At 42.0% G+C, this 25,036-nt stretch overlaps 1 pseudogene; it reads left to right on the top strand.

Annotated features, from left to right (window-relative positions):
• Positions 1-927: 927 nt before the first annotated feature.
• LOC136548041 (uncharacterized) lies at positions 928-17,722 on the top strand (annotated as a pseudogene).
• The last annotated feature ends 7,314 nt before the right edge of the window (positions 17,723-25,036 follow it).

Raw genomic sequence — 25,036 nt, 5'->3', positions numbered from 1 at the left:
TATTAGTAGTGTGTAGTTTTTCAGATCATTGGAGTTTTGCATTTGCAAATATTCACTACGCACTGAAATAGGTGTAGAAAAGAATAATTATTTTTTATGTTTACCTCATCAATGTGCATGTTGTTGAATATGTCAATTTGCCAATAATGATTTTCATTTTCAGGTATGTCCTGGAGAAAGCTTGGTATTTCTTCATCATAGTGACCACCAAAATCCTGTGTTGTACATAGATAAGTCAATTCTTCTTTGTTTGATGGCTGTAGTGCATTACTTGTATTCAAGCAATTTTGCTAATGCATGTGTGGCAAATTGTTGTGTTTGTGGACATGTACCTGGTATGCCATCCTTGAGTCTAATATTGATGAATCTGGTTGGGGTGCTAAGGTTTCTTCAAGAGCATTCATATCATTTGTAATTAGCATGTCTGTTAACGATCCTTGTGTCACTTCATGTACCTGTAATAATTATTTTAGAAATTGCACTTGTTCTAAGCTGAGATTACACAATCTAGCACTAGTAATTTTGCACATGTTTGTTTTGTAATTATGTACCTGCATGGTACCCCTTTCTGTGTGATCAATGTCTTCTTGTGAGCTCATAATTTGCTCAAGCATAAGCTCAGTCAAGCCACCCTACATGAAAATAAATTTCTATTCTTTTAAGAACATGTATCTGTTCAGATTCTATCAATCTCAGCAATGATTTGCTCACCTTTTTGATTGTGTATGGGTTGAAAAGGTGACTTGAACTAGTTGTGCCTCCAAGTATCTGGAAAGGATCTGAGTGTGCTGTCATCATAGCTTCAGTGTTAATTGAGTTGGATAATGTTGCATAGTCATTGAATTTGCTTGTTGTCATGTACAGCCTGTTTTGCTTCATTCAAAAACTAGATGTGATTAATTGTTATTTCTGCATTTGTAGCAGATCATGGAGAAAAGTACATAATTTTGCAAATTCATATTAGGAGATGCATTCTGTGTACCATGTATCCAATTGAACAAATGGATGGCCATTGCCTTATGTGAAGAGAACTAGTACCTGGTTCATCTAAGCCATCTTCTCTAGTGCTTGTTGCCACTTGTTGATCCCTTCAACTGTACTGAGATCATAGTTTTGTTCTGAGGTGTCCTCCATATTTTGAAATATGTTTTTTATCAAGAGCTGAGCTGAGCTGAGCAAGCAGAGATACTGACATATGTGTAATTCGATCTGTTGCAGGGACAGTTTTGCAGAGCACTGATTGCAAGGATCTAAGAACTGGAAGTAGCAGAGTACACTAAAACATGTGTCCAGTCTAGGGATTATCAAAGATTGTTCAAAAAGGTAATGTAACCACCATTCTACTCTTTTTATCTACTGAATTGCAATCTAAAAAAGGAAAAATTGTTTGCACAGATTGATTTCAGACCATGACTTGTTTGATGATGCCATATTACAGGGATCTAACTCAGCAGATGGATGGATGTCTGTTGTACTGACCTTGATTGATGTTGAGGTGAGTCTTGCCTCCTTGGATCTTGAGATTTCCCACGTTCCCTCATGCTTTGATCTGGTTTCTCCCCTTTTTGCCCTGCTGTGCGTGAGGAGAGTAGAGCTCCTCCTCACGAACAGATCGGTCGATCTGTTTCTGTGTGCGTTTGCTTCTCCACCAAGTTGGTGGGTGTTTTAATGGACTAAGTTGTTTTCTATCGGGCTGATGGGTTTGGGCTTTTTTTTGGCAGGTTTATGGGCTACAACAGCAAACAACTACAACCAGAACAGATCTGCCCTGTTTTTTTTTGGCCTTTTTGACACAAATTTGTACTCAGATTACAACAAGTACAATTGGATACATGGTACACAGAATCGTGTGTTTTTTTGTGTGAAACACTCGAATTTTTGCCGGGTCTTTTCTGTGTGTTTTCCGTGCAGGAAACACGTGCGTGTTTTCTCCCCCCTGAAACACGCGAGTTTCAGGTAGACAAGTGTTTAGGCTTTCCAACCAGACAAGAGTCAACAAATAGAAAAAAAAACAAGAGTTCTTGTCAAAGGACCACATGAAAACACTTAAGAACATAACTAATTTATAAACATCCATCCATATTTGTGAAGATCTCCATGACCATCATCTTCAACATGTATTTAAAGTATGCTCACACTCTACAATGTTGTACATCTAGATTCTAAAATGGGCTGGAGACTTGTTTAATATTTCAACAAGAGCTAAAACATTTCAACACATCAAAATAATTTCAACGAAACAAAAGAGAAATCAAAGAACTTAGGTGGGGCTAAGAGACACAAAGCTCTCGAGCAATTCCTTGAGGGACAATAGGAGACTGGAGCCGTTCGATGCGTGCGGGGTGGTGGGGCTGAGCAGGGGGCATGCGCAAAGGGTCGGGGGAGTGAGTGACGATCACGTATGATCGAACGGCCGATGGAGACTTCTGTCAGGGAGGGCGTGCGTCTGCCAGGTGAACGATTGCATTTGTCGTTTTTTAGTTGTAGAGACGAGAAGAGATAAGGGTAACTACGCGTGTTCAAAAGACATTCAAAAGCACCCAACATGTAAACACAAAAAGGAAGTTTAGTGTGTTGATGATTGCAGTGTGCTAACCCTTTTTAGGGGCCATCCAGCATTAGTGCTAGTGTTGTATATTATTTCCATAAACTTGGTTAAAGTTAACAAGATTTAAATTTAGAAAAATTAAAATTAAAACGAACTATAATTTAAAATGGGGAGTAATATATACCCCTCACGTTTCCATTCCTATGACTAGATTTTAGCAATTTATGTATGTTAGTATTACTATTTGGAGGTTCCAACGTGCCTCCACATTCTGAACAGATGAACCAGAAAAAAGGATAAATTTTACAAATTTCTCAATAAAATAAAAAAGATAGGGTCATTAATTTAATACACACTAGTAACCATTGATAATAATAGACATTGAAAATTACATCTATGACATTATGTAAGATAATATAAAGTAACCCAAAATTTGCACATAAATTACCCTTACGCGCCATCATATCTGACATCATGAAACATAATTTAAAATACCCTTGAATTGACATCTAAATTACTCAAACGGTCATTATAACATTAACAGAAGTCCATATTACCCAATTCTCCCATCATTAAAGTTAAAGTAAAATACTCTCTCAAATTTACATCAAATTACCAGCATATCCTATTATGGAAAAATTAAAGAACAATAAACATTATGTGTACATAACTTTCTGCATATGGATACATGAGTAGTACAGGTATATTTCTATAAACATATATGCTGTGCTATCATCTAGAACAAGGATACATATGCGTGGATAAATGAGTAGTGATGTATATTTCTATATTTTAGCAATCATGAAAAATATTGCTTTAGCGACCTATATATGAACATTTATTTTAAAACTATATAAATGTTGATGATAACAATTTGTGGACGTCACGTTAGATAAATCAGAGTTAAATGTAAGAACAGTCCTTGAAATTGTATGTGTATGCCACTTAGGTCAATAAACATTCAAATTGCATTTCTAAGTCAAACCCCTTGAGGAGACCAAAAATAAGCACTTAACCCCCATGAGTTTCTTCCTATTTTGTTTTCCATCCCTCCATCCACTCGTCCTCGAGGACGTGCTCCTACACGTGCATTGCCTATAGGACCTCTAGATGGCAGGGGCCGGACCTAACAATTTTTGTTTTCAAACCCGTCGCCTATGGTTTTGAGGCTCAAACCATCCATGCCTAGTTTTGATGACCAAACTAGCACACCCTCATTCACTGATATCAATGTGTGTCCAACCTCTGCTAAGGTCCGACGCCTTCACCTTCATTCTTTACTTGACCAACACCATATTTAACATCTCTGATGTAGATGCACGCTCGGCCTCACCCAAGTGTCGCGACGCCATCCTCCTCCTCCTTGACTTGGTCGATACAATCTTCATCATCCTCTTCACACTCCGTGTACTCTTGCCCTTCACGTAAGCGACGTGGATCGCCGATGGCTCCGCTCTGCCTTACTCGATCCATTGGTCCCAATTCCTCTCGCTCGCCCTTCACCTCCCTTGGTTCATCGGTGCAAACCTTGCTTAACCTTACCCTTTATTTGCTGCCGACCACCCACCATGTCTCACCCATCAACTACACTTCACAAGCAAGAGGCACAACACAAGATAAGTTCTCCCACATAACACAACACTACACCACCGAGTAGCCAGTAGCATAATTAAGCATATATGAGTTAAGAGCATGCCGGGAAAGCATCAATTCATCTTGACAATCGTTCATAATTCTTTAGTCAAGTGCACATATCAACCATACTTCTCACACTGGTCTTCCGGTTCTACGTAAGACACTACATACTGTGATATCAAAAAGAACAAGAGCACACTCAGTGTCGTGTATATATTGCTCAAATTTGCTTAGATAATTCAAGGAACCTTAGAGCCAAAAAGACAACAAAAAACTATGCAATCTCCAGCTTCTTCTACAACATAAGGAAAGGCAGCAAGAGAAACCCCCTTTGGTGCTGAAGGCTTCAATTCGCGCTTTCTACTTGGCTTCAGAACAGAAGACCAACTCCAGACGGGTGCCCGCAGTGACGGAGGTGCAGACGTTATTCAGGCTAACATTCTATTCCCCGATGCTTCCCAATCCCATCATACAGTTCTCATCCAACCCAAACAAAAGCTACCTTCAACAAGCGAAAATGGTTGTATGAGTTTGCGCGATGTTGCCTCTCTCTTTCATGCCTTCTCTTCTGCAGATTCAGCCTCTTTATATGCCCCAATGAATGATGAGAAGAACACAAAGGGCTGGTAATTAATCGTTGTGTAGAAAAACAGGAGTATCCATTGTAGTCAGTACTAAAGATGAGTCGTTATCATTAGTCTCTTAAGAAAGAGACAGAACCTTCTTTATACTGCTGTAAATTTATACTAAAGATGAGTCGTTATCATTAGTCTTTTAAGAAAGGTAAGAAAATGCTATTCTATATTTTTTTTTGAAGTTTTAATGGTTGGTTAGTGAGTAATTAGAGTTTTCTTTTTCTCTCTCTTCTATGGTACTTGAGCTATTTATGAGCAAATTAGACCCAACTTTTAAATGTACTAGGGTAAATTAGGGAGGGGAACAAGATCATACCCTTATTTGGTCCATGTTTCTTGATTTTAGTGAACAATTAGTTAGTTTTATGGATGTTTCATGTGCATGTGATCTAGATCTAGGGTTTGGTTTTTTTTATTAATTTCGTTTTTGTAAATTTACGTTTGATGAAATTGGACTAAGGTTTGTATGAAAGATATTGGGTAAAATATAATTATTGCTAATTGTTGTCTTTGAAATTGTTTATTGTAATCAATAAATATGTATTTTAATTATTTATGGATAAATGGGCCATTAATTAATTTTCCTCTACCATGGTGTGTTTGTATGCTTCATGTAATTATATTAGATTTATATTCATATATATCTGAAGTATATACAATTATTCTCAAATAATTATTACTTTGATTTATTTTTATATATATCTGAATAAGTAGTTCTTTAATGTTTGTTTTGTTGTTGTTGTTGTAAAAGATGGAGTACAGGAACTCTTGGATGTATGGTTCGTTAAGGTTTAAGGCAGGTTTCCGTGAAGAGGTGGATAAATTTATTGGAGCCGTAACGAAGCATGCAACGACATTGAAAGAGAATAAGGATATAATTATTTGCCCCTGTAAAGATTGCAAGAACCGTATGGCATGGACAGATGCGACTATCATCAGATCACATTTGATTATGCGAGGATTTGTTGAGGACTACACAGTGTAGATTCATCATGGTGAAACGGTTATTATTAACGACGAGGATGATGAGGAATACGACGATGAAACCATAGAATCCCTGTCCCAATATTCAGTAGAGCTTGATGCACGGATGGATTTCGAGTTTGGTAATGAACAAGGTGATGATGCTGGTGGTTGGGATGGTAACGACGAAGGTGGTGCCAATAATGATGGTGGAGCACGTGTCGGAGATGAAGATGATTTAGAGGACATGATTCGAACCCTTGTACCAGAGATTTTACTAAATAGTCCGAAAGGTCTAGAAAATTTAGAAAGAGTGACAAAAGCATCGAAGGAGACTGCGTATGGTGTTGAAAAGGGCTATCCGACACATTGGACATTGCTATGTTTCGTGCTTGAGCTGCTCATCCTGAAGGCTAAGTACGGCTGGTTAGACTATAGTTTCAATGATCTATTGCATCTCCTGTCATGGGTGCTGCCACAATCAAACTCAGTTCCCGCCAACACATACCAAACGAAGAAGGTCATAAGTCCATTGACAATGGGGGTTGAAAAAATACATGTATGCCCCAACCACTGTATACTTTTTCGTGGCGAAACATTCAAGTCACTGGATAAATGTCCCCGGTGTGGGGCCAGCCGGTACAAGAACAATGACATTTACGGTGGGGACGAACCCTCCACGGGGAAAAAGAGGAATAAGAAGGGTATAAAAAAGGTGGTACAAGAATCTCAGCCTCCAGAGGACACTCTATTAGGCAACGATGCAAAGCAGAGAAGAATTCCTGCCCTGGTAATGTGGTACCTGCCAGTGACCGACCGCTTGAGACGTAGGTTCCTAAACCCTAAAGAAGCTACACTCACGACATGGTGGGATGATGAGCGCAAGATGGATGATGATAAGATTGCACACTCAGCTGATTGAAGTCAGTGGCAAAGGTTTGTGAGAAGCACAAAGAATTCAGCGATGACCTAAGAAATGTACGATTTGGCTTAAGCACCAATAGAATGAATCCCTTCAATGAAAGGATGAGCAAGATCTCTCTCTGTTTGGTCTGCTGGCCTGCTGCTTCGGCTGTTGGCAAGGCGTGAATGCCCAGCGCCGCGGGCCTACCTGGCCAAGTTGCACAGTGTTTCCTTCCCCTCTCCCTTCCTCCCTGTTTGGCTGACGCGCAGGGCCCACTGAACAGTTCATCCTTTTCCTCCATCCCGTGCTCGTTCCTGGTTGGGACTCTGCTCCGACTCAAACACGCTGCCGAGCACCAAATCCCGCTGACGATCCCGAATCCGCTACGATTCGGCGTACGTGCCACGCCAGCATGCTCTATAAAAGCTTCCGCCTCCCTCCGTGTCCGTCTTTCCGAACCCTAGGAAGCCCGCAGCCTCTGTTTCGAGCTAGCGCCGCCGCAACCCAAATCCGCCGCCGAGCTCGTTTCTCGTTTCGTCGCTTCGCCGTCGCGCCGAGCAGTCTTCCGAGCTTCGCGTTGGGTTAGAGAAATCGTCGAACTCCCTGCCTCTCTTTTTTTTTTTCTTTCTCACGGCTGCTCGCTAATCGCCGCCGTCGATTGCAGGAACTTGTTGTCCGCCCCGTCGAGCCGTTCGTCATCTACGTCTCATCCTCGTCCGCGAAAAGTGTCTTGGTAACTTCGCCGTAGTCTCCTATTTCACCCCGTGTATCTCCCGTGTCGAATCGTGGTCTCTATGGCCATTTTCGTGCTCGCCGGTGAGAAACTCGCCGCCGGCAATGGAGCCACCGTGCCGGCCTCACTATTCCGGCCATGAGAATCCCGCTCCACACCCCACAGCCATCCGTTTTCAAATCGACGCTCCAGATTAGAACATACCCTTTCACCGGCAGGTTTTCTAAAGAGACCCTCGGCTTTCAGATAATCCAACCTGCAGTCCCTGCGCAGTAGGCTTCCTCCGCCGTCGACGCAGCGGCGGCGCTGCTCACCGACGCGGGCTGCACGCTCATCGTCCCGCCGCACCAGCCCCCGTCCCTCTCCTCGCCGCACTCGTTCGCGGCCCGCCTCTCCCGCAAGCTCTCCGCCGGCGGGGACGCCTCCTCCTCCCCCTTGCCCCCCGCGCGGCGCCTCCTCGAGGGCCTCGCCGCCTTCGCGGCCTCCTCCCCCGCGCGGCTCCGCCAGCTGCTCCTCCCGACAGCGCCGCACGCGCCGAGCCTCGCTCGCGCGCTCCTTTCCGTCCCCGCGCTCCAGCCGGGCCTACTCGCGCTGCTCCTCGAGAAGCTGCCCGAGCACTTCGACGATGGCGGCGGCGGCGCGCTCGACGGATTGCCGCTGCAGGACGACGTGGGGAGGCTCATCGTGTCGCAGTTCCGCTGGCTCGATTTCCTCGTCGACGCCGAGGCCTTCGTCGACATGCTCGTGGAGGTGCTCTCCGTGGCCCCGCCCCGCCTGAAGAAGGAGATCATCGGCTCCCTTCCGGAGATCGTCGGCGACCAGAGCCACGCTGCCGTGGTCGCCGCGCTCGAGAAGCTCCTGCAGGAGGACTCCGAGATCGTTGTCGCCGTGCTTGATGTGCTGTCGGATCTTAACCTCAACGAGGAGTTGCAGGAACAGGTGATGTAGACAAATTTTCTCCTCTGTTTTGTGTGTCTTTCAGTGAGCTTTGTTTTGTATGTCTGTATGATGAGGAGCAGGTGATGTGGACACATTTTCTTCTCTGTTTTGTGTCTGTCAGTGAACTTTGTTTTGGATGTCTGCATGATGAGGAGCAGGTTATGTATACACATTTTCTTCTCTGTTTTGTGTGTGTCTGTCAGTGAACTTTGTTTTGTATGTCTGTATGATGTTATGATCTGATGACGTGGCTCTCCTGCAGGCAGTGACTGTTGCGATATCATGCATCCGGACAATTGCTCCAGACCAGATGCCTCATTTGCTCAGGTTCTTGCTTTTGTCGGCTACGCCAGTCAATGCTGGGAGGATTATATTGCAGATACGTGAGCAGCTCAAGTTTGTTGGTGTTGTGGATCCACGGGCTGCACGAAGTAAGAAGCTTAAAGGGAAGGCATCGACTAAAGGCACTGATGGGGCAATACTTGATACACTGAGATCAGGCCTACGGTTTAAGAATGTAAACTGTTTGGTTTAAGAATGTAAACTGTTTGGATCTTCAGTTTATTTTGCAGCAAAGTACTGTAGATTGGGGAAGCTCTCCCCTGGAACTTTTCAAAATCCTTTTTGTAGCTATGTTCAAGCTTCTTCTTGGCTGTGCCTTGTTGTGAATGCAGATGCTTTGTGAGGCCTTCTTGAAGGAGCTGAAGTCAGTTGACCACCCGAGAGATCACAAAGTGATTGATGTTTGGCTCATCATGCTTATCTATGCCAATGGTGGTGCCCTACGGAAGAGTGCAGAGAAAATATTGAAGTCCAAGATCTTACAGGAGTGCATAAGAGAAACGCTGTTTGATCAATGCATTCATGGAAACACTGAACTGGTGAAGGTTAGTCTTCATTATACTGCAATGATTGTATACATGCAGCAGAAATGTAAATATCCATGCTAATTTGGAGTCTAAATGCGACATGATTTAACTTGAATCAGGAACATTTCATGTCATACCTCTCAGTTAGCGATTACTTGTTGGCTTGCAAGGAAGAGAAAGCTAGAGAGTTTGCGTCTTATTTGTTCATAGCACTATTTGAAGAGTTCATTGATACATATTCCAGGCAAGAGGTACTGCTTGGCTTCCGACACTTCTGGTTGTCATGATACACAGGCTAAAAAGTTGAGGATGTCTTATATATGCTGATGGCACGATATAATCTTTGTGATCTATGAAACATTCCATTTTGTAACACTTTCAGACACTTTGGTGGTTTAAGTGTGAATACATAATAAATGGATATGTACTGTGAATTAGTACTGAATGACCATGTATCTTCGATTACAAATTATCTGTTCTGTTTTGTGCATTTTATCTGTTCATCATTTCCTAATAGTTTGTCCCTTTTTTTGGCAGCTTGTGGGTTCATTGGTCGCTCATATAGGTTCTGGGGTTAGCTATGAAGTTTCATCTGCTCTGGATATCATGATTTCTCTAACATCCAACAATTCGGAGGAACTGGTTCCTATATCTTCACATATAACTGGTAAGGTACTTTCCTATGATGGTAGTTGGTCTTTAGTCCACCCTTTGTATTCTTCTTCTGATATATAATGCAATGATATGCAGAGCTCCTGCATATTCGAGAAAAAAATACTTTCCTTTGTTTTAGTGCTTTTCATTTGATGAACAGAGTTATTGACCTTTTCAATACAGGAATATTGGATTACTTGGAGAGTTTTCATGAAGATAATCTTTGGAAGGTTTGTGATACATTGTTCATTTCTCTCCTAATCTGTGTCTCCATAAATAATACCTGATCAAGAGCTATATAGGTTTACGATATCTTCTGTCGTTTGGCACTGGCTGCTGGCTTCAATACTGGTTCAGGTGGCTCTAAAGTAGCTAATGAGCTTCTAATGGTGGTAAGAAAGCAGGTATAACCACATTTCTTACATGGGTAGCACATTCTTCTCGGAAAGACATCTTTCACTTGAAATTACAATCCGTTATTGTTTTCTGTGCCTGCTTCTTACCTTGTAGGTTGGTAATCCAGACATGAAGTATAGACGGATGGGAATAATTGGGGTTTTAAGGATAGTTTCTACTATCGCTTCCACTGATGACAATGCTGCTGTGAACTGTTCATCATCTCAGGTTTGTTTTATGCACAATGTAAATTTAGGATAAGTGGCAATATTTTGTTGAAACAACACGCCAAGTGCATATGTTATGTCTGACCTTATGGGCATTCCTTCATATGCCCAAGTGAAAGCCAGCACTCATCTGAGCACAACTATCATAACAAATTTATTGCTGAAATTATTTAAACACCCTGAGTACCTCAGATATAAACCATCTATCATGACAAATCTTGATAGATAATAACAAATTTGTATGAATAATTAAACTACTCATTGTTAGTTGGTGATTCTGTTTGTTGCAAAGCATCATGAACGACTGATAAAATAGTATACCATATATCTTATACACATGCTGAAATGAAGGATAACATGTTAGGAATGCATATACTGTACAGCAAAATTGGTAAAGTTTCTTTTCTGGGACACAACTGCACTTATTGCACAAACTGCACTTACTGCATCAACCCTTTTTTTTGCATTCATGAAATCCTAATGCTAATTTTATTTGGCTGGTTTGGTAGCAACCAAATTGTGAGGAGGCCCTGGAATTGCTGAAGATGTCTGTTAACGCATGCAAATTTGTGACATTACCCTTGATTTTTCTATATGATGAATTAGCTGCTTTGCTGGATAGCAAAGTTATTCACTCTTCAATTCATGAGTGGTAGGTACAAAATGATGGTATATGTTCAATATTTCGTCGTATGTATTTTCTGCTGGTTGTGCTCATGCAAGATGGTTCATTTGACTAATTGGTCTATTCAGGGTAGGAGAGCATGCTGCAGAATTATTTGAGACACCTTTTCTTGCTGATCTAGAAAATGGCGAACTACCGGAGAAATGTGTATGTGATGACATAGAAGGTTAGCTAAATGATGTCATAGTTATTATGGACTCCATTTCTTTTGAACATTAGGATGTCAATACTTACAATAAACAAGTGCAAATGTAATTGTTGACGCCTTGGTTACAGGAGAATTATGGATGAAGTTGGATGGAAATATCTCTCCAGTATGTGTAAATATTATGCCTCTAGCCTCCACTGCGCCCCAAAAGTAAAATACCATTAGTTATTAATGGTGTCATTATTTGGTACTCCCACCATTCCAAATTATAAGTCGTTTTGGCTTTTCTGGATGCATAACTTTATCTGTGCACCTAGATATATACTATGTCAAAACAGTGTATCTAAAAAAGCCAGATCGAATTATAATTTGGAATGGAAGGAGTAGGTAATTTGTTTCAAAGAACCCGCACTAGCCAAATTTACTGATATTTTTCACTTTTTGCAGATCTCAATCCTGCTTGCAGATCCTTATGTCCCAATTTTCACTTTCAACAACAGTAAGTGCAATAACTACGTAGTTTTACATGTCTTAATTGCTGAGCTTACATTCTTCTTGCTTTATATCAAAGATTGAGCGTTTAGTAAATGAAGGTTCACTTGGTGGAATAAATGCACTACTTGGCTGTCCTTTGCACCTTCCCTCTACCAAGGTTATATACATTTCTCTGTTCAATTATATCGCTCTCTACTTTCTTGGTGTAGTTCTAAATTGCTTGGGTGAGGAATACTTCTAACTCACTTGCTGTTGTACTCAAATAGTTTAGTGGCGAATCACAAATTATTTACTTCGTCTGGTCATAGAAACATGTCGTTTCAGACAAGATTTAGTCAAACCTTAAAAACTACGTAGTTTGAAAAATGCAAGTTACATGTATAGAACTGTATTGAAAAACACTTGCAAAATCTCATAAATTTGAAGGACTTTAAAAATATATTGTTAAAGGAATTAGTGGTCAAATATATGCATTGAAACTGTGCAAACCCAAATGTGAAGTATTTTTGACTGAAGAGAGTAATTCTTAAGGTAGTTTGCAAAATATTTCAAAACGGAAGTGCCAAATATATGCGTAATATCAGATGCCAAGCATTTAAGAATGGCAGGAGTAGCTATTTTTTCTGTGTGTTTACCTATAGGTTGTTTGCAGATCTCTTCACTCTTGTACAAAAGTACAAGGACTTCACTGCTTCCACTATATAAATGTCACTTCTGCAGTGTATAAATTGTCAAAATTTTGAGAGATGTTATTTAATGATCAAGCAAAATAATAACTTCTAATTTGTACCACTGACAGCACTTGGATGGAGCTAAATGGGGAAACTTGTCAGGATTGCAGAAAAAAACAGTGTGCTATTCCCTGTACTATGCAATAAACTGGATCAGGGAGTTGGTGAGTGGTTTTGTATGCTATAGTTTTCAAACTGTGATTTTCATCTCTATTGTCTAAACTAGAGCATCAATGCAGCTCAATGCTTTCAGCACACAAGTTGAAAGTAGGGTTGATAATGTTTCACAGAAAGCAAGGGATGAGACAACAGTAAAACTTATGAAGCGTGTAAGAAATCTGATGTGAGTGTACACCTATCGTTATTGTGCTTTTGTACTGATAATGATCACATTCATAGTTAGGCCCACTTCAGTAGACATCTATAAATGGAATAGAACCATTTAGATCCTTGTGTTCATTGGATATTGTTTGCTCTGCCATCATCATTCCTGGGCCCTGGGCACTGAAAATTTTGTGGTGTTCTTATTTCTGACTCCAAGTGTGTGGCCAGTGAATTTCCATCAATATTGTCCAATTGATTAATGAAGGGCGGGCCTGGTGCAAGCGGTAGAGTCTTACCGCCTATGACCGGAAGGTCCCGGGTTTGAGTCGCGGTCTCCTCGCATTGCACAGGCAAGGGTAAGGCTTGCCACTAACACCCTTCCCCAGACTCCGTACAGAGCGGGAGCTCTCTGCACTGGGTACGCCCTTTTATTGTCCATTTGATTAATCTAAATCTGAGAAGTTAGTAGATTCCAAACTTTTTATGTATTCATGTATGGCATATGCCTATATGAGTAATGACAAATTTGTGCAATTCAGATTACTTGAAGGCTTGCTGAATGCATTTCTCAAAAATTATCCATTATCTCTGCCTGAGCTGCGATATCTTGGGGATTGTTCTGGATCAACAAGCACCAGCAAATTCAACATTCCAAAGAACATGGGAGAACAGAGCATAAATGGTGCTTCCAGCAAAAGACGGACGGGTTACAAGGGCAAAGCCTCAGAAAAAATGAATCCTGATGATAAACTCAAGCAACCTACAATATTGGATGCTTTCAAAAGAGCAGGAGTAACAGTCAGTCAAGCGACAAACAAAGCTTCTTCACAACCATCGTCAAGTGGAATGATGTCAAAGGATATTGAACAAGATGTTAATGATCTTGGTGAACTTGGGCTTATAGATTTAATGGCAACACCAATTAAACTGGATATGCAAAGATTCAAATTCAGAACTCTCCATACAACATGCTTGTCTTTGTTGAACTACTCAGAGGTATGGGTTTCTTCAGTTTAAATTGACTAGTGGATCAGAAAACCTTTTCTTCCTATCTTAATTGTCATCTTATGTTCATTAAAACAATTGGTATGCTTTTTTTGCAGTGTCGAGATTCATCTTCTTATCTTGAAACTGAGGTACTTTATTCCTACTAGATAATTACTGCTAAAATGTGGTTAAATTATTAACGTCTGGCTTTTTTTTTCACGCAGCTACCAACATATTTATATCTTCTCCGTGATCTGCATAACAAATTAGATAATCTAACTCCTTCAACCAAGCCTTTTCTTAGTACTTCTCAAGCAAAATATACTCGTACTCATTGCCATAAGAGCACACAAGAATTTCTTGACAAAATCCAGCCACTATTCTTAGTTTTAAGGAAGCATCTGGATGGAGCAGTTTCAATGATCAAAGATGGTAAACTTCTATTTCATAATTTATGCTTCTTGTTACTTTTACATTGTTGAGTTACTAGATAATTAATGGGCTGAGTCGGTTTCTTTATGGTCAGGGCTGCATGTGCTGGTAGCATTAACCCCCCCCCCCCCCCCCCCCCCCCCCCTCCCCTCCCCCCTCCTCCTTTATGTACATTTTGTTCTTAATGCATGGACACACAGCTCTCCTGCATTGTTCGAGGGGGGAAATCAGTGTTTGAATTTTGTATAATCCTTCATTAGCTCTCCTTGCTTTCGGTTGATAACACGATACGCTACTATTCTTCAGTATCAGAGAGCTGCACAGATAACTGGAGTTCACATTCATCTTCTGCTGGCAACCCAGACATACCATATGTGGTGGTCTCCAAATCATCAATTGTGACTGCTGTATGCAAGGATATTCTTGGCTGCTACAGGAAGGTTGTTCTATGGATGTATTCTTTCATCTGAAAATAGACAAGAGATCTAGAAACTGAAGCTGCTTGCTAACAAGTCTGGTGCCTTTTGCAGTTACTTGCCATTCCTGATCTGTTGAATCAACCAAACATGTCAATTCTGAAGCAACTTTTGCAGACTTTGCAGCCAACTGAAAATTTTGATGATGTTCTTTCTGAGTTCCAACCATCTCTTACTCTTTGCAATGTTGACTACCTATATTGTGGAGCATGTAAAATGTTGGAGGATATTGTGGATCCAGGTAACTAGCTGTTGGTGCCCACAGTGCTTGGACATTATGTAATCTTTTTGCCTAATTTTAGTGTTCTAATCTTTTTGCAGTGTCCTCGTTCTCATACCTTTTGTCTTCTGATGTGTTAATTACTATACAATCAATGGTAAATTCTGTTGTTGTATTGTTGGAAAAATCTGGGGAACCAAATGGGAAAAATATACACATGGGATGCTCCAAAGCAATCATTCCCTTTCTGCGAAAGCATCTTGGATACTCAGCTCATAAGCTGCTAAGCGCTGATTTCCCTAGCGAAGATGCTGAAAAAGGATGGCAGAGTAAAGTAAGCTTAAGTTCCATCGAACTACCTTTTTAATGTGCTAGCTGATAGGTGATAAGCTTGTAGCTCCTAATATGTTCCCTGCTTTTTGTCTGTCAGGGTGATCTTATACAGAAGATATTGCAAATATACCTCAGGAATAGTGACTCTACTTCAGATCTACTTGCTGAGATATTGCCTAAGGTGGGCCATCTCTACTTCTTGAGTGGTGCTCTGAGAGACACCTCACTTAGCGTATAGTTGTAGATATGAACTACATGATCCTTTTCTTTTTGCCTGAGAATACTCCTTATAGCTTCTTATTCCATGTTTTAAGGAACCTTCGCTCAAAACAAAAGATACCCAAGATGTATCGTATGGTTTTCCAACTTTCCAACATTGTGTTCCTCCACTATTCCCTCTTGGTACCGTGTGCTTGTAAGTATGGCATTTGATGCATTTATGAACTATCCCATGCTTGTCTTGTCTTCTAACATTTCGGTCACTAATGCAGCATGAGGAGAACACTGGGAGTTTAAACAAGACGGTGAGCAATTTAAATCAGCATATATGCGCTAGAATTGCTCCTTTTTCCCCTATTGCTGTGCCCTTTAATCTAAAGCTGTAGCGATGCCTGATGTTTGAGTAATTTCCATCCTACTCTAGATCAAACAAGCACTGAAGGCTAGAGCATCGCCTGAAAGAGGATCAGTTGATTCTATTCTGCAAGAAATTCAGAAATCAGTGGAGGCATTTGTCTCTCTAATAGGAATGTGCAAGGCTCACGAAAAGGTTAGTTGCACCATAGCGACTCAAGCTCAAATTCCTCAAACAGTACCTTGTGCGGTTGTTCAAGTATTGGGCTGCTGGATGAAAGAGACACTACTTACACGATTCTTAAATTACAGGTTTCTATGCATGCAATGGCAGTTAAACATGGGGGAAAGTTTATCGACACATTTCTAAAAGGTGAGGAATTGTGGTTCTATAAGTTCACTATGTATACATGCCTTTAACCTTTCAACATCTTGTTGGTAACACCAATTTTGGTGTATCTTGGTCTTGACCTTTGACAAAATAAAATGTTCAATTTACTATTTGCCTTTTGCAGCCTTCAGCTTTCTAGAGACACATTTCGAGCAACATAATGGCACCATAGTCAAAATGGTAAGGGCTGTAGGTTACACTTATGTTCCTTTTGGTATCACTGATGAATTACAATGGCTGATCAGTGTTGCTGATGAATTGTGCTGATACAGCTAAGACTACTTCAGAAAGCGACAAGAATAATCCAATCCATATGTTCAGATGCTAAGGTACAACTGATGATTCTGTGTACGTACGACGTTCATACCATAAGCCTTGTGCTCCGTGCTTATGGCAGTACATCGACAATCTTGTGCAGGGTAACAAGCGGACAATGATCACAAGCAAAGTACCTCCTGCAAAGAGATCCATGGAGCGGTTCTTGTTCCAGGTTAAGGCGCTGCTACACAACTGCTCCACCGAGAAGGAATTCCAGATGGGTAAATTTTGCAACCACATTCACAGTTTCTCCAGCACCATGCCTAGTCATGCACAAACTGCAAGTTGGGAGACCTGTGGTTTTGTGAATTGTGATAGGCAATTTGAAGCTGTGCCTACCTCCTGCTCTAATGCCCTCCACTTTGTGAATTCTGAACTGTGACAGGCAATTTGAAGCACAAGGACTTGCAAGGCCATGTGGTGAGCTCTCAAGCGTATGGGAGCGTGGATGAGGAAGATGAGGAGCAGATGGAGACCGACTCTGAGGCTCCGGCTGATGAGGAGAACGATAACAACAATGCCATGGACGATGATGCAGTGGAAGGGAGTAACGAGACGCCGATGGAGGAGGAAGAGGAATAGTGGCACAGGTACCAGTCTGTACATCTCTCTGTCGTGCCACCAGCCCGCTCCGCGCCATCCACCGCCGTGCCCCAATCCACCTTGCCCATCGTGGCCACAGCGTGCACTACGCCACCACCACCACGAAGCCAAAAAGGAGGTCGCCGCTGCTCCGGACATCGTCTCCCGTGGCCAGTCAAAGACACCACGGCAGGATGGGGAGGCCTGTGCCTGCGCCTAGGTGTACGCTGGGTTGTTGCTCTCGATGTCCCCTTGACCCGAGCTTGAGGGCTATCGCAGTTCCCCACCATGTAGGTCGTGGCCGCCGCCGACACCATGTTTTAAGTGTTTCAGACGTTTTAGACTTATGTTTCAAGTGTTTCATCTGGATGTTGCAAAAGTAGATCTGAGATGTTGCATATGTTACAATGACAATATACGTATGTTGCAAACCTATGTTTCAACTGTTTTAGTTGTTTCAGACGTATGTTTCAAGTGTTTTATCTGGATGTTGCATACGTTGCTATGGCTATACACGTATGTTTCAAGCATATGTTTTAAGTGTTTAAGATGTTTTTAGACTTATGTTGCAAGTGTTTCACCTGGATGTTGCTAAACTAGATCCGAATATTGCATATGTTGCTATGGCTATACACGTATGTTTCAAGTGTTTCATATGTTTCAGACGTATGTTGCAAGTGTTTTATCTGGATGTTTTAAAAGTAGATATGGTGGTGCACATATTGCAATGACGTCGGTGGCTAGCGGACAGTGGCCTGCTGCTGTTGTTGCCGCTGGGGTGCCGTCGTGGGTTACCGTGCGGGCGCCTGAGGCTGGTAGATGCCTCTGCGACGGGCATCCGTAGGCGGGCAGGTGATTGGGATCCACGTGGGTTTCTTGCGTGCGAGCGTGAGATGGGCATGGTGTGCGGGTACTGCATCCGGACATGGGCGCTGGCGTCGAATGGGATGTGGAACTAGGGCGTGAGATGGGATGTGGGTGCGGCGCGGAAGCTGTGTGCGGACACAGTGGCCGCACGTCCGGACTTCTGTTCGTCCACTAGTTTTCTAGTTCTAAGGGTGTGTTTGGTTGAGCTGTGGCTGTGAAAAAAAGCTGCTGTGGGCTGTGAGCTATGAGAAAAGCTGCGAGCTATAGAAAAGCTGAAAGCTGTTTGGTTAAACAAGTATAAAATATACCTTCTATTTTTATCTCTCTTGAAACAACTATGGAAGAGCTTTTTATTCCACCAATTTTGAAAAGTAGAAAGCCAAAAGCCAAAAACAGAGTCAAATCAGCTTTTAAAAATGTACTACGAAAAAACAACCTATAAAAACAATCCATTTGGTTGGGCTTTTAGCTTTTGGGGCCAAAAGCCAAAGCTAAAAGCCCAACCAAACGTACCTAAGTCAAGTTTCTTTGGAGCAACCTGACTTTCTGCTTTTGGGCTGTTAGCTGCTTGGCCAGTAGGTTCTGGGCTTGTCTGGCCGTGGAGTACAAACGCAGTATTTTTTTTTGAGCAAAAGTACAGACGCAGTTGTAAATTCCTTCCTAAGGCGGCCGTGGCCCACAAGTCCCAGCCCTCCTCTTATAGCCTTCCCCATTGTTTTGAGAGAACCTAGCGTGTTATGCTGCGAGGGATTCAGAAGTTCTGCAAATTGTTTACTGCAGTGCCTGCCCGACAAAGCCACCTATTACTACTACTACTACTACTACTACTACTAGCGGTTGCATTTTGTTTACTGTACGCTGCCTGCCTGATTGAGTCGACCGGCAAGCTGCGTGTGAACCGCATCTGCTTGAGAAGTTGTGCAGATTGTTCTCTTGTGTGGGTGAACCGCAGCTGCAGATTGTTCTCTTCTGTGCAGATTGCAAGGTTCAGATGAGTGCACGTAGTAACGTAAAGAACCCACCCATGTCTGATGTAGTATCATCTCCCTGCTTCTCCAGTTCATATCTGAATGACCCTCTTTCTTGTAGCCATTATATATTCATTACCCTTTTGACTTCCATTTGCTGATGCTGCTTGTCCAACCTAGTGGAATATAATGCAGGGATCACGTGGCAAAACTCAATTGCTGGATCGCTGGATAATTGTAACTTGCTAGTTGTGTCTGAACTTGCAATTGCTGCTCGAGTGGTACTAGTAGTAGTGCAAACAATGCAACTTGACCTGACCTCCTAACACGTCCCCTGCGTTCATGCGTGCTGATGCCCGCAGTGACGCACGCGTTTCCAGCTTTGGCCGGTGAGCTGACCTTATTGTTTTTACGTACTTGCTGATGTAGTTAACCACACTGTGCGGCCTTGACCATATATATGCATGTTTGTAAGTGTGCTCTGATCTTTCTTTCTTCTTGCTGATAAGCTAGCGTCCAAAGTCCAAACCAGGTGTCAGGCGAGCTAGCTCTTTCAAGCCCCTTTCTCATCGTGTTACATTCTTTTTGTGTGTCATGCATGCGTGCATGATCGATCACATGTAGATATTTATATAGAAATAACGCTCACATGCTTGTTAGCCTAGACATCATGGAGAGTGATACATACGGTTACGGTCCAAATGAGATGTGCTACACACCTGCTGGCCGCTGCTGCACTGACATTGATCTTATCTTCCAAAGTGCTGGTGAGATACACACGCGCGGGTTTAATTGGCTTTCATAGTCCCCACAGAATAATGGCCCATTTGTTTGAAAAGCATGTAGATATTTTGGTCACTACTTACTCGCCGTATATATATATACTACGTCCGATTGAAAAGCATATAGATATTTTGGTCACTATTCGCAGCACGTTCGATATTTTGTGCTTGTTTCTACCAGCGAGAAGTCAGAAGTTGAAACAAAACAATTTAACTGTTGAGGTGGCTTTTGAAAAGTTAGAAAGCTGACATATAAGAAAATAAACTAAAAAAAAATTAGGTTATGAGTTTTTTTTTTTTACTTTTGGTTTACTGAAGAGCTAAGAAATTATTACAAAACTAAAGCGAAAAGCCAGGAAGATAGCTTTTCAGCCAAAACCCAAAAGCTACACCTCAAACAAATAGGCTCTCAACTTGTAGCACCAGTAGACTAGGGGTCTATTTGGTTAACAACCTAGAAAAGTTGTCTGGCCAGCCAGCAGTCCCATATGTCTAAATTTGATTGCATGTGGCCACATTTACTGTCTGACCTAGGGTTCACACAAGCCACTATGAAAATAAATTTCATGGTGTACCTAATAATTAATAAATATAGTTTGGTATAGTAGATGTGTGTATATTTTTCTATAAACCTAGTGAAAGTCAGAAAAGATTATCTTAGGATAAAGCTAAAAAGACTGACCTATCTGTTAGCCAGTGCACCAAAAAATTATATGCAGTGTTCGAGGGGTCAACTGGGGCTTGGTAAGGTGTACATACGTGTATGCATGTGTATACAATATATGTATGTATATAATAATTCATATTTCACGTACGTACAGCTAGCTAGCTAGGTACGTACAACGCATCCTACAGATATACAGGGGCGGGCCCACTTGTATTCAAGTGTATGCAACTGAATACCCATTATTTTTGCAAATTATTTTTTTTTGTATATATAGTGTATCTATGTATATGCATAAAAAATAAAAAGCAATTCAATCCAATTGGCCCAGGTCAGCCAAGGCCAACTCCGTGTGTCCATCCCCACGTTGGGCCGCTGGCCAAATGGCCCAATTGGCCCAGTCAGCTGACTCCCCCGGTCCCCCTCATCTCCTGTCCTCCTGAGGCGCTCGTTCCTCGTCCGTTATGTCCTCCTGACGCTCTGCTGTTCCTCATCCGCAAGACCGCAACCCTAACGGCAGGCGGCGGCGGCGGCGAGGGCGGTCGGTGAGCCGGCGAGGGCGGAGGCGCGGCGCCGCGGCGGCGCCCTTGCCACAAGACCACCACGCACGGCGACCCGCGTGCGCAGCCGGCAGCGCCACAAGGCCACAAAAGCGGGGGTGGTAGTGGCGGCGCCCGGTGGGGCGGCGGCGGAGCAGTGAGGATGGGAGCAGGGCTGTAGGCGAGTAGGAACAAGACAGCAAGCCGGAGGCCCGGAGCACTCTGTAAAATTGGTGAGCCGTGAGCATTTTTTATGGTCTGTAAAATTGGTAATTGGGATTGTAATTTGCCAATGCTTGTGAATTTATGACAATTGATACTTGTGTGATTTTAATTTTAGGTCTGAAACATGAAGAGGAAGAATAGTGCAACTACTGATTTGAGAGCTTTCTTTGCAAGAGCTACCGCAAAGAAGAAACAAGCCGAACCAGAGAGTTTTTCTGAGTCTTGCGATGAAAGCCAGATGCAGGTGGTGGTATTCCAAGGGCAGAATGGTAGTGGACAGACCTTTGATAGTGGAACAAGTACAGTACCAGTGAGAGCTACGCAATGACAGCCTGCAGTGCCCCCAATGGAAAGTTGTCCTGTAGCTTGTAAGTTGAAAGCTTTGTTACCATTTTGCTATTTTATCCTCTATTTATTTCACATGTTGCCAGTTTGATATGTTGATCATTAGTCAGCGTGTTCGCTGGTTGGTGCTGGTGCTGGTTTAGACTGGTTTTTTGTGAGAGGAAAACACTGTTGACTGGTTGAATAAGTCTGGCTGAAACCAACAAGTGAACAGGGTGAGTAGCCGGACAATTTCAAGTTGTGATCGATTTTATTAATCAATGATGCTACCACTTAATTCTGTGTTATAAAACTATAATTTAGGCTGTCAATTTTTTTTCTTGACATTTGAAATTTTGAATATCCATCGTCCAAATCGTGCGCCCGCCACTGCAGATATATACATGCATTGCAGATAGCGAGAATCTGGATATCCATAGACGTGCGCACGTGAGACCGTTCCAGTATGCGCGGACTTTGCGCGGTTTGACCATGCAAACATGGATGCATGTATCCATGACCCATCTCGAAATTCTCCAGGAATCTGGAAATCTCTTGCACCGAATAGGCGCAGGTATATACTTTGCCCAAGGCTATATACAGCTCCTGGATGAATCGATCGTTACGTTCCTTGACTCACGAAATTAATGTAATCCAGACTCCATGCATGCACGCACGCAGGCAGTAACACTGTAGCACTAAGTTTTAAGAATAAAATCGAATCTCACATATAACTATAAAATAAGGGTAATATCAATAGATAATGATCAATATATAACATACTTAGTATAAAGAATATAACCTTAGATAGCAAACAACGTAAACATAACTCTGATCTTCGGGGAAGACTCTAATTCCACAGGGACAACTGACTGGTTGATCACAAGCCTAATTCCTCCAAACTCTAGCAATCTGGTACCCATTCAGGATTTTTATCCAAATAATTGAAAAGTAAAGCAAGCGTAAGTACATGTCGTACTCAACAAATATAACATGTGGTTCATGAGACTCAAAAGGCTGACACTGATTTTACTGCAATTAGCTTTTAATGAGTCATCTTTTAGCAATTAAGTAGCAACAAGTTTTTCACAAGCTCGTAAACACATGATCAGGTAAACATGAATAATAAATAACATAAACAATAATCATTAGTGAGCATCTTTATCATCAGTATCATCAGTGTTTATCATCATTAACAATTAGTGATCATTTATTCCGTAAATGGTCTATGGCCGCTCGTGACCGAGAGCACGGCTGATATACCAGTTTTACACTCTGCAGAGGTTGTACATTTTCACCGTGAGTCATGGTTTACCCTTTCGCCCAAGACGGCCAACCTCTTGACCCACTACCAAGGAAGGTCGATAGGGTTCACTATGAAGCCTTTCAAAGGTTCGTCTAACAAGTTAGGGTCATTAGATTCACTAGCCACACAGATATAGAGTCCCCCTTCTAGATGGCACAATGACGCGCAGCCTATACTCATGGAGACAAAGGCCGCACTATACCTGATTCGTCAAGCCATTCTTACGCCAATAAAGATAACCACTAACAAGCTAGAAAAAGTCCTCATACTGAGCTAAAGCTAGAGACATATAGCCCTCACAGTTGTACTGTAAGTCCCGGATGATCACTTACAGATAAGTCTTTAGGGAGAGAAATCTAGAGCACCATAAAAACAACCCAATGCTCTAGCCCCCTTGTTCCATATTGCTAAACAACATCTTTTTATGTTTATTGCATATACCATTAGTCAAGTTACAAGATCATTGTTGTAGTTGAGCACTAGCATGATACTACCCAATGCAATACCCCATAGGTAACAAGGCACAAGGTACAAAGTACTAGGAAATCCTTAGTGGTAGTCAAGGTAGACACATGCAGCATGAATTAAATGATTAAAGGTGTATAGGACAACAAGGAAGATCTCATGCTATACTTGCCTTAAACACCGATCCTTCGGTAAGCTTTAATCTTCAACGTTCTTCTTCTTCTTGATCACCACGTATATCTCATCGACTGAACAAGGTAATAGAGCACCACACAAGCATCCATGCAATCATACATGAGACAAACAATAGATCTAAATTAGAATAGTACATCACACATAAAATCAAGATGAAAAGTTTGTAAAACGAATATACGTCTCGCTACGAACACACAGTCACGAAAAGCACACTAATCGGAGCTACGGTTGAAAAGATACAACTACCGAGAGATCTACTCATAAAACTATTAACTTCATGTATTTTAATTATATAAAAACATATATAAGATATTTTATAGATAATATAAATTAAGTCAAGTTTAAGTTTGAATTATAATACTAAAGTAACACAAATCATATTTTATTTATAAAACCCAATTACATAATTATTATTCAATTTAGAGTTTAAACCATGAAATTCCAGACATGGTAACCACTGTTACTAACGCGTAGATCTCGTCGCTATGAATCTAACACAACTTGAATGAGCTAAAACGAAGATAAAACAGTAGAAGATATGATTTAAACAAGATTTCCTTTAATAGAATTATAGATTAAATCTAACCTTGAATTTGAAAAGTTGAAAACATGCTTAACAGTAGTATGAACATGTAGATTATGAAATTATGAACCTAACGCAAGTTGAACGGGTCAAATCGGAGTTAAAAAGGAGAAGTTATGACTAAAACAAAATCAGTGGTAAATCTGTAAATAAGTGAAAACGTATTTTGGATCTAAACCGAGGAAACTACGCTTTCCAAAGAAGAAAACGTATCCTGAAAATACACTTTGGACCGCGGGTTTGAAAATAGAAAACTGGAGGGGCCCTTTTAAAAAAAACCCAGGGATGGCGGGTTAAGACTCAATTAGTTGTAATGGCCTTTTTGTAAAAACACCTGCGAAGGGGGTACAATCTAATCTGGACTCTTGATTTAAGATCGGACGACTAAGAGCAGAGAAGGGGAGATGAGGTCGCTGGTGGTGACACAGACGGCGGCGGCGCCATGGCCGGCAAAGGGAGCTTGACGGTGAAACTCGAAAACAGACTTAGGGTTCATGGTTTTCGACGGGGAAGACACGGGAGGAGAGAGAGCGGCGGGGCGAACTCACCAAGGGCAACTACGAGGTCGGAGATAGCACGGAGACGGCGTGCGGCTTTGGAAGGTAGACGACGGACGATGGCCCTAGGTTGCGGTGCGGCTACGGCGACTCGGCGAGACGACTACAGCGTTGGAGCTTGGATTGAGTAGTCATGGGCACGGGCATCCGCTATTTAATGAGCTGGCACAGCTTGGGGCTCACGACATCGGCGGAGGACGGTGGTAGCACGTACACGGGCGGTGTCGGAGTCCAAGTTTGGTATGGCGGGGAAGAAGGAGCGCCTGACGGGGTGGTCCCACCTGTCAACGAAAGAAGGGGAGATGGCGACTGTCAGAGAGAGCGCAGGCGCGGGGAGACGGCGCATCAGTGCTGGGCTATGGC

This window comes from Miscanthus floridulus, chromosome 4 (assembly GCF_019320115.1).
Source record: "Miscanthus floridulus cultivar M001 chromosome 4, ASM1932011v1, whole genome shotgun sequence".
NCBI classification, from domain to species: Eukaryota; Viridiplantae; Streptophyta; class Magnoliopsida; order Poales; family Poaceae; genus Miscanthus; species Miscanthus floridulus.
The sequence above is the reverse complement of the archived record's forward strand: the minus strand, read 5'-3'. Positions and strand labels throughout refer to the sequence as shown.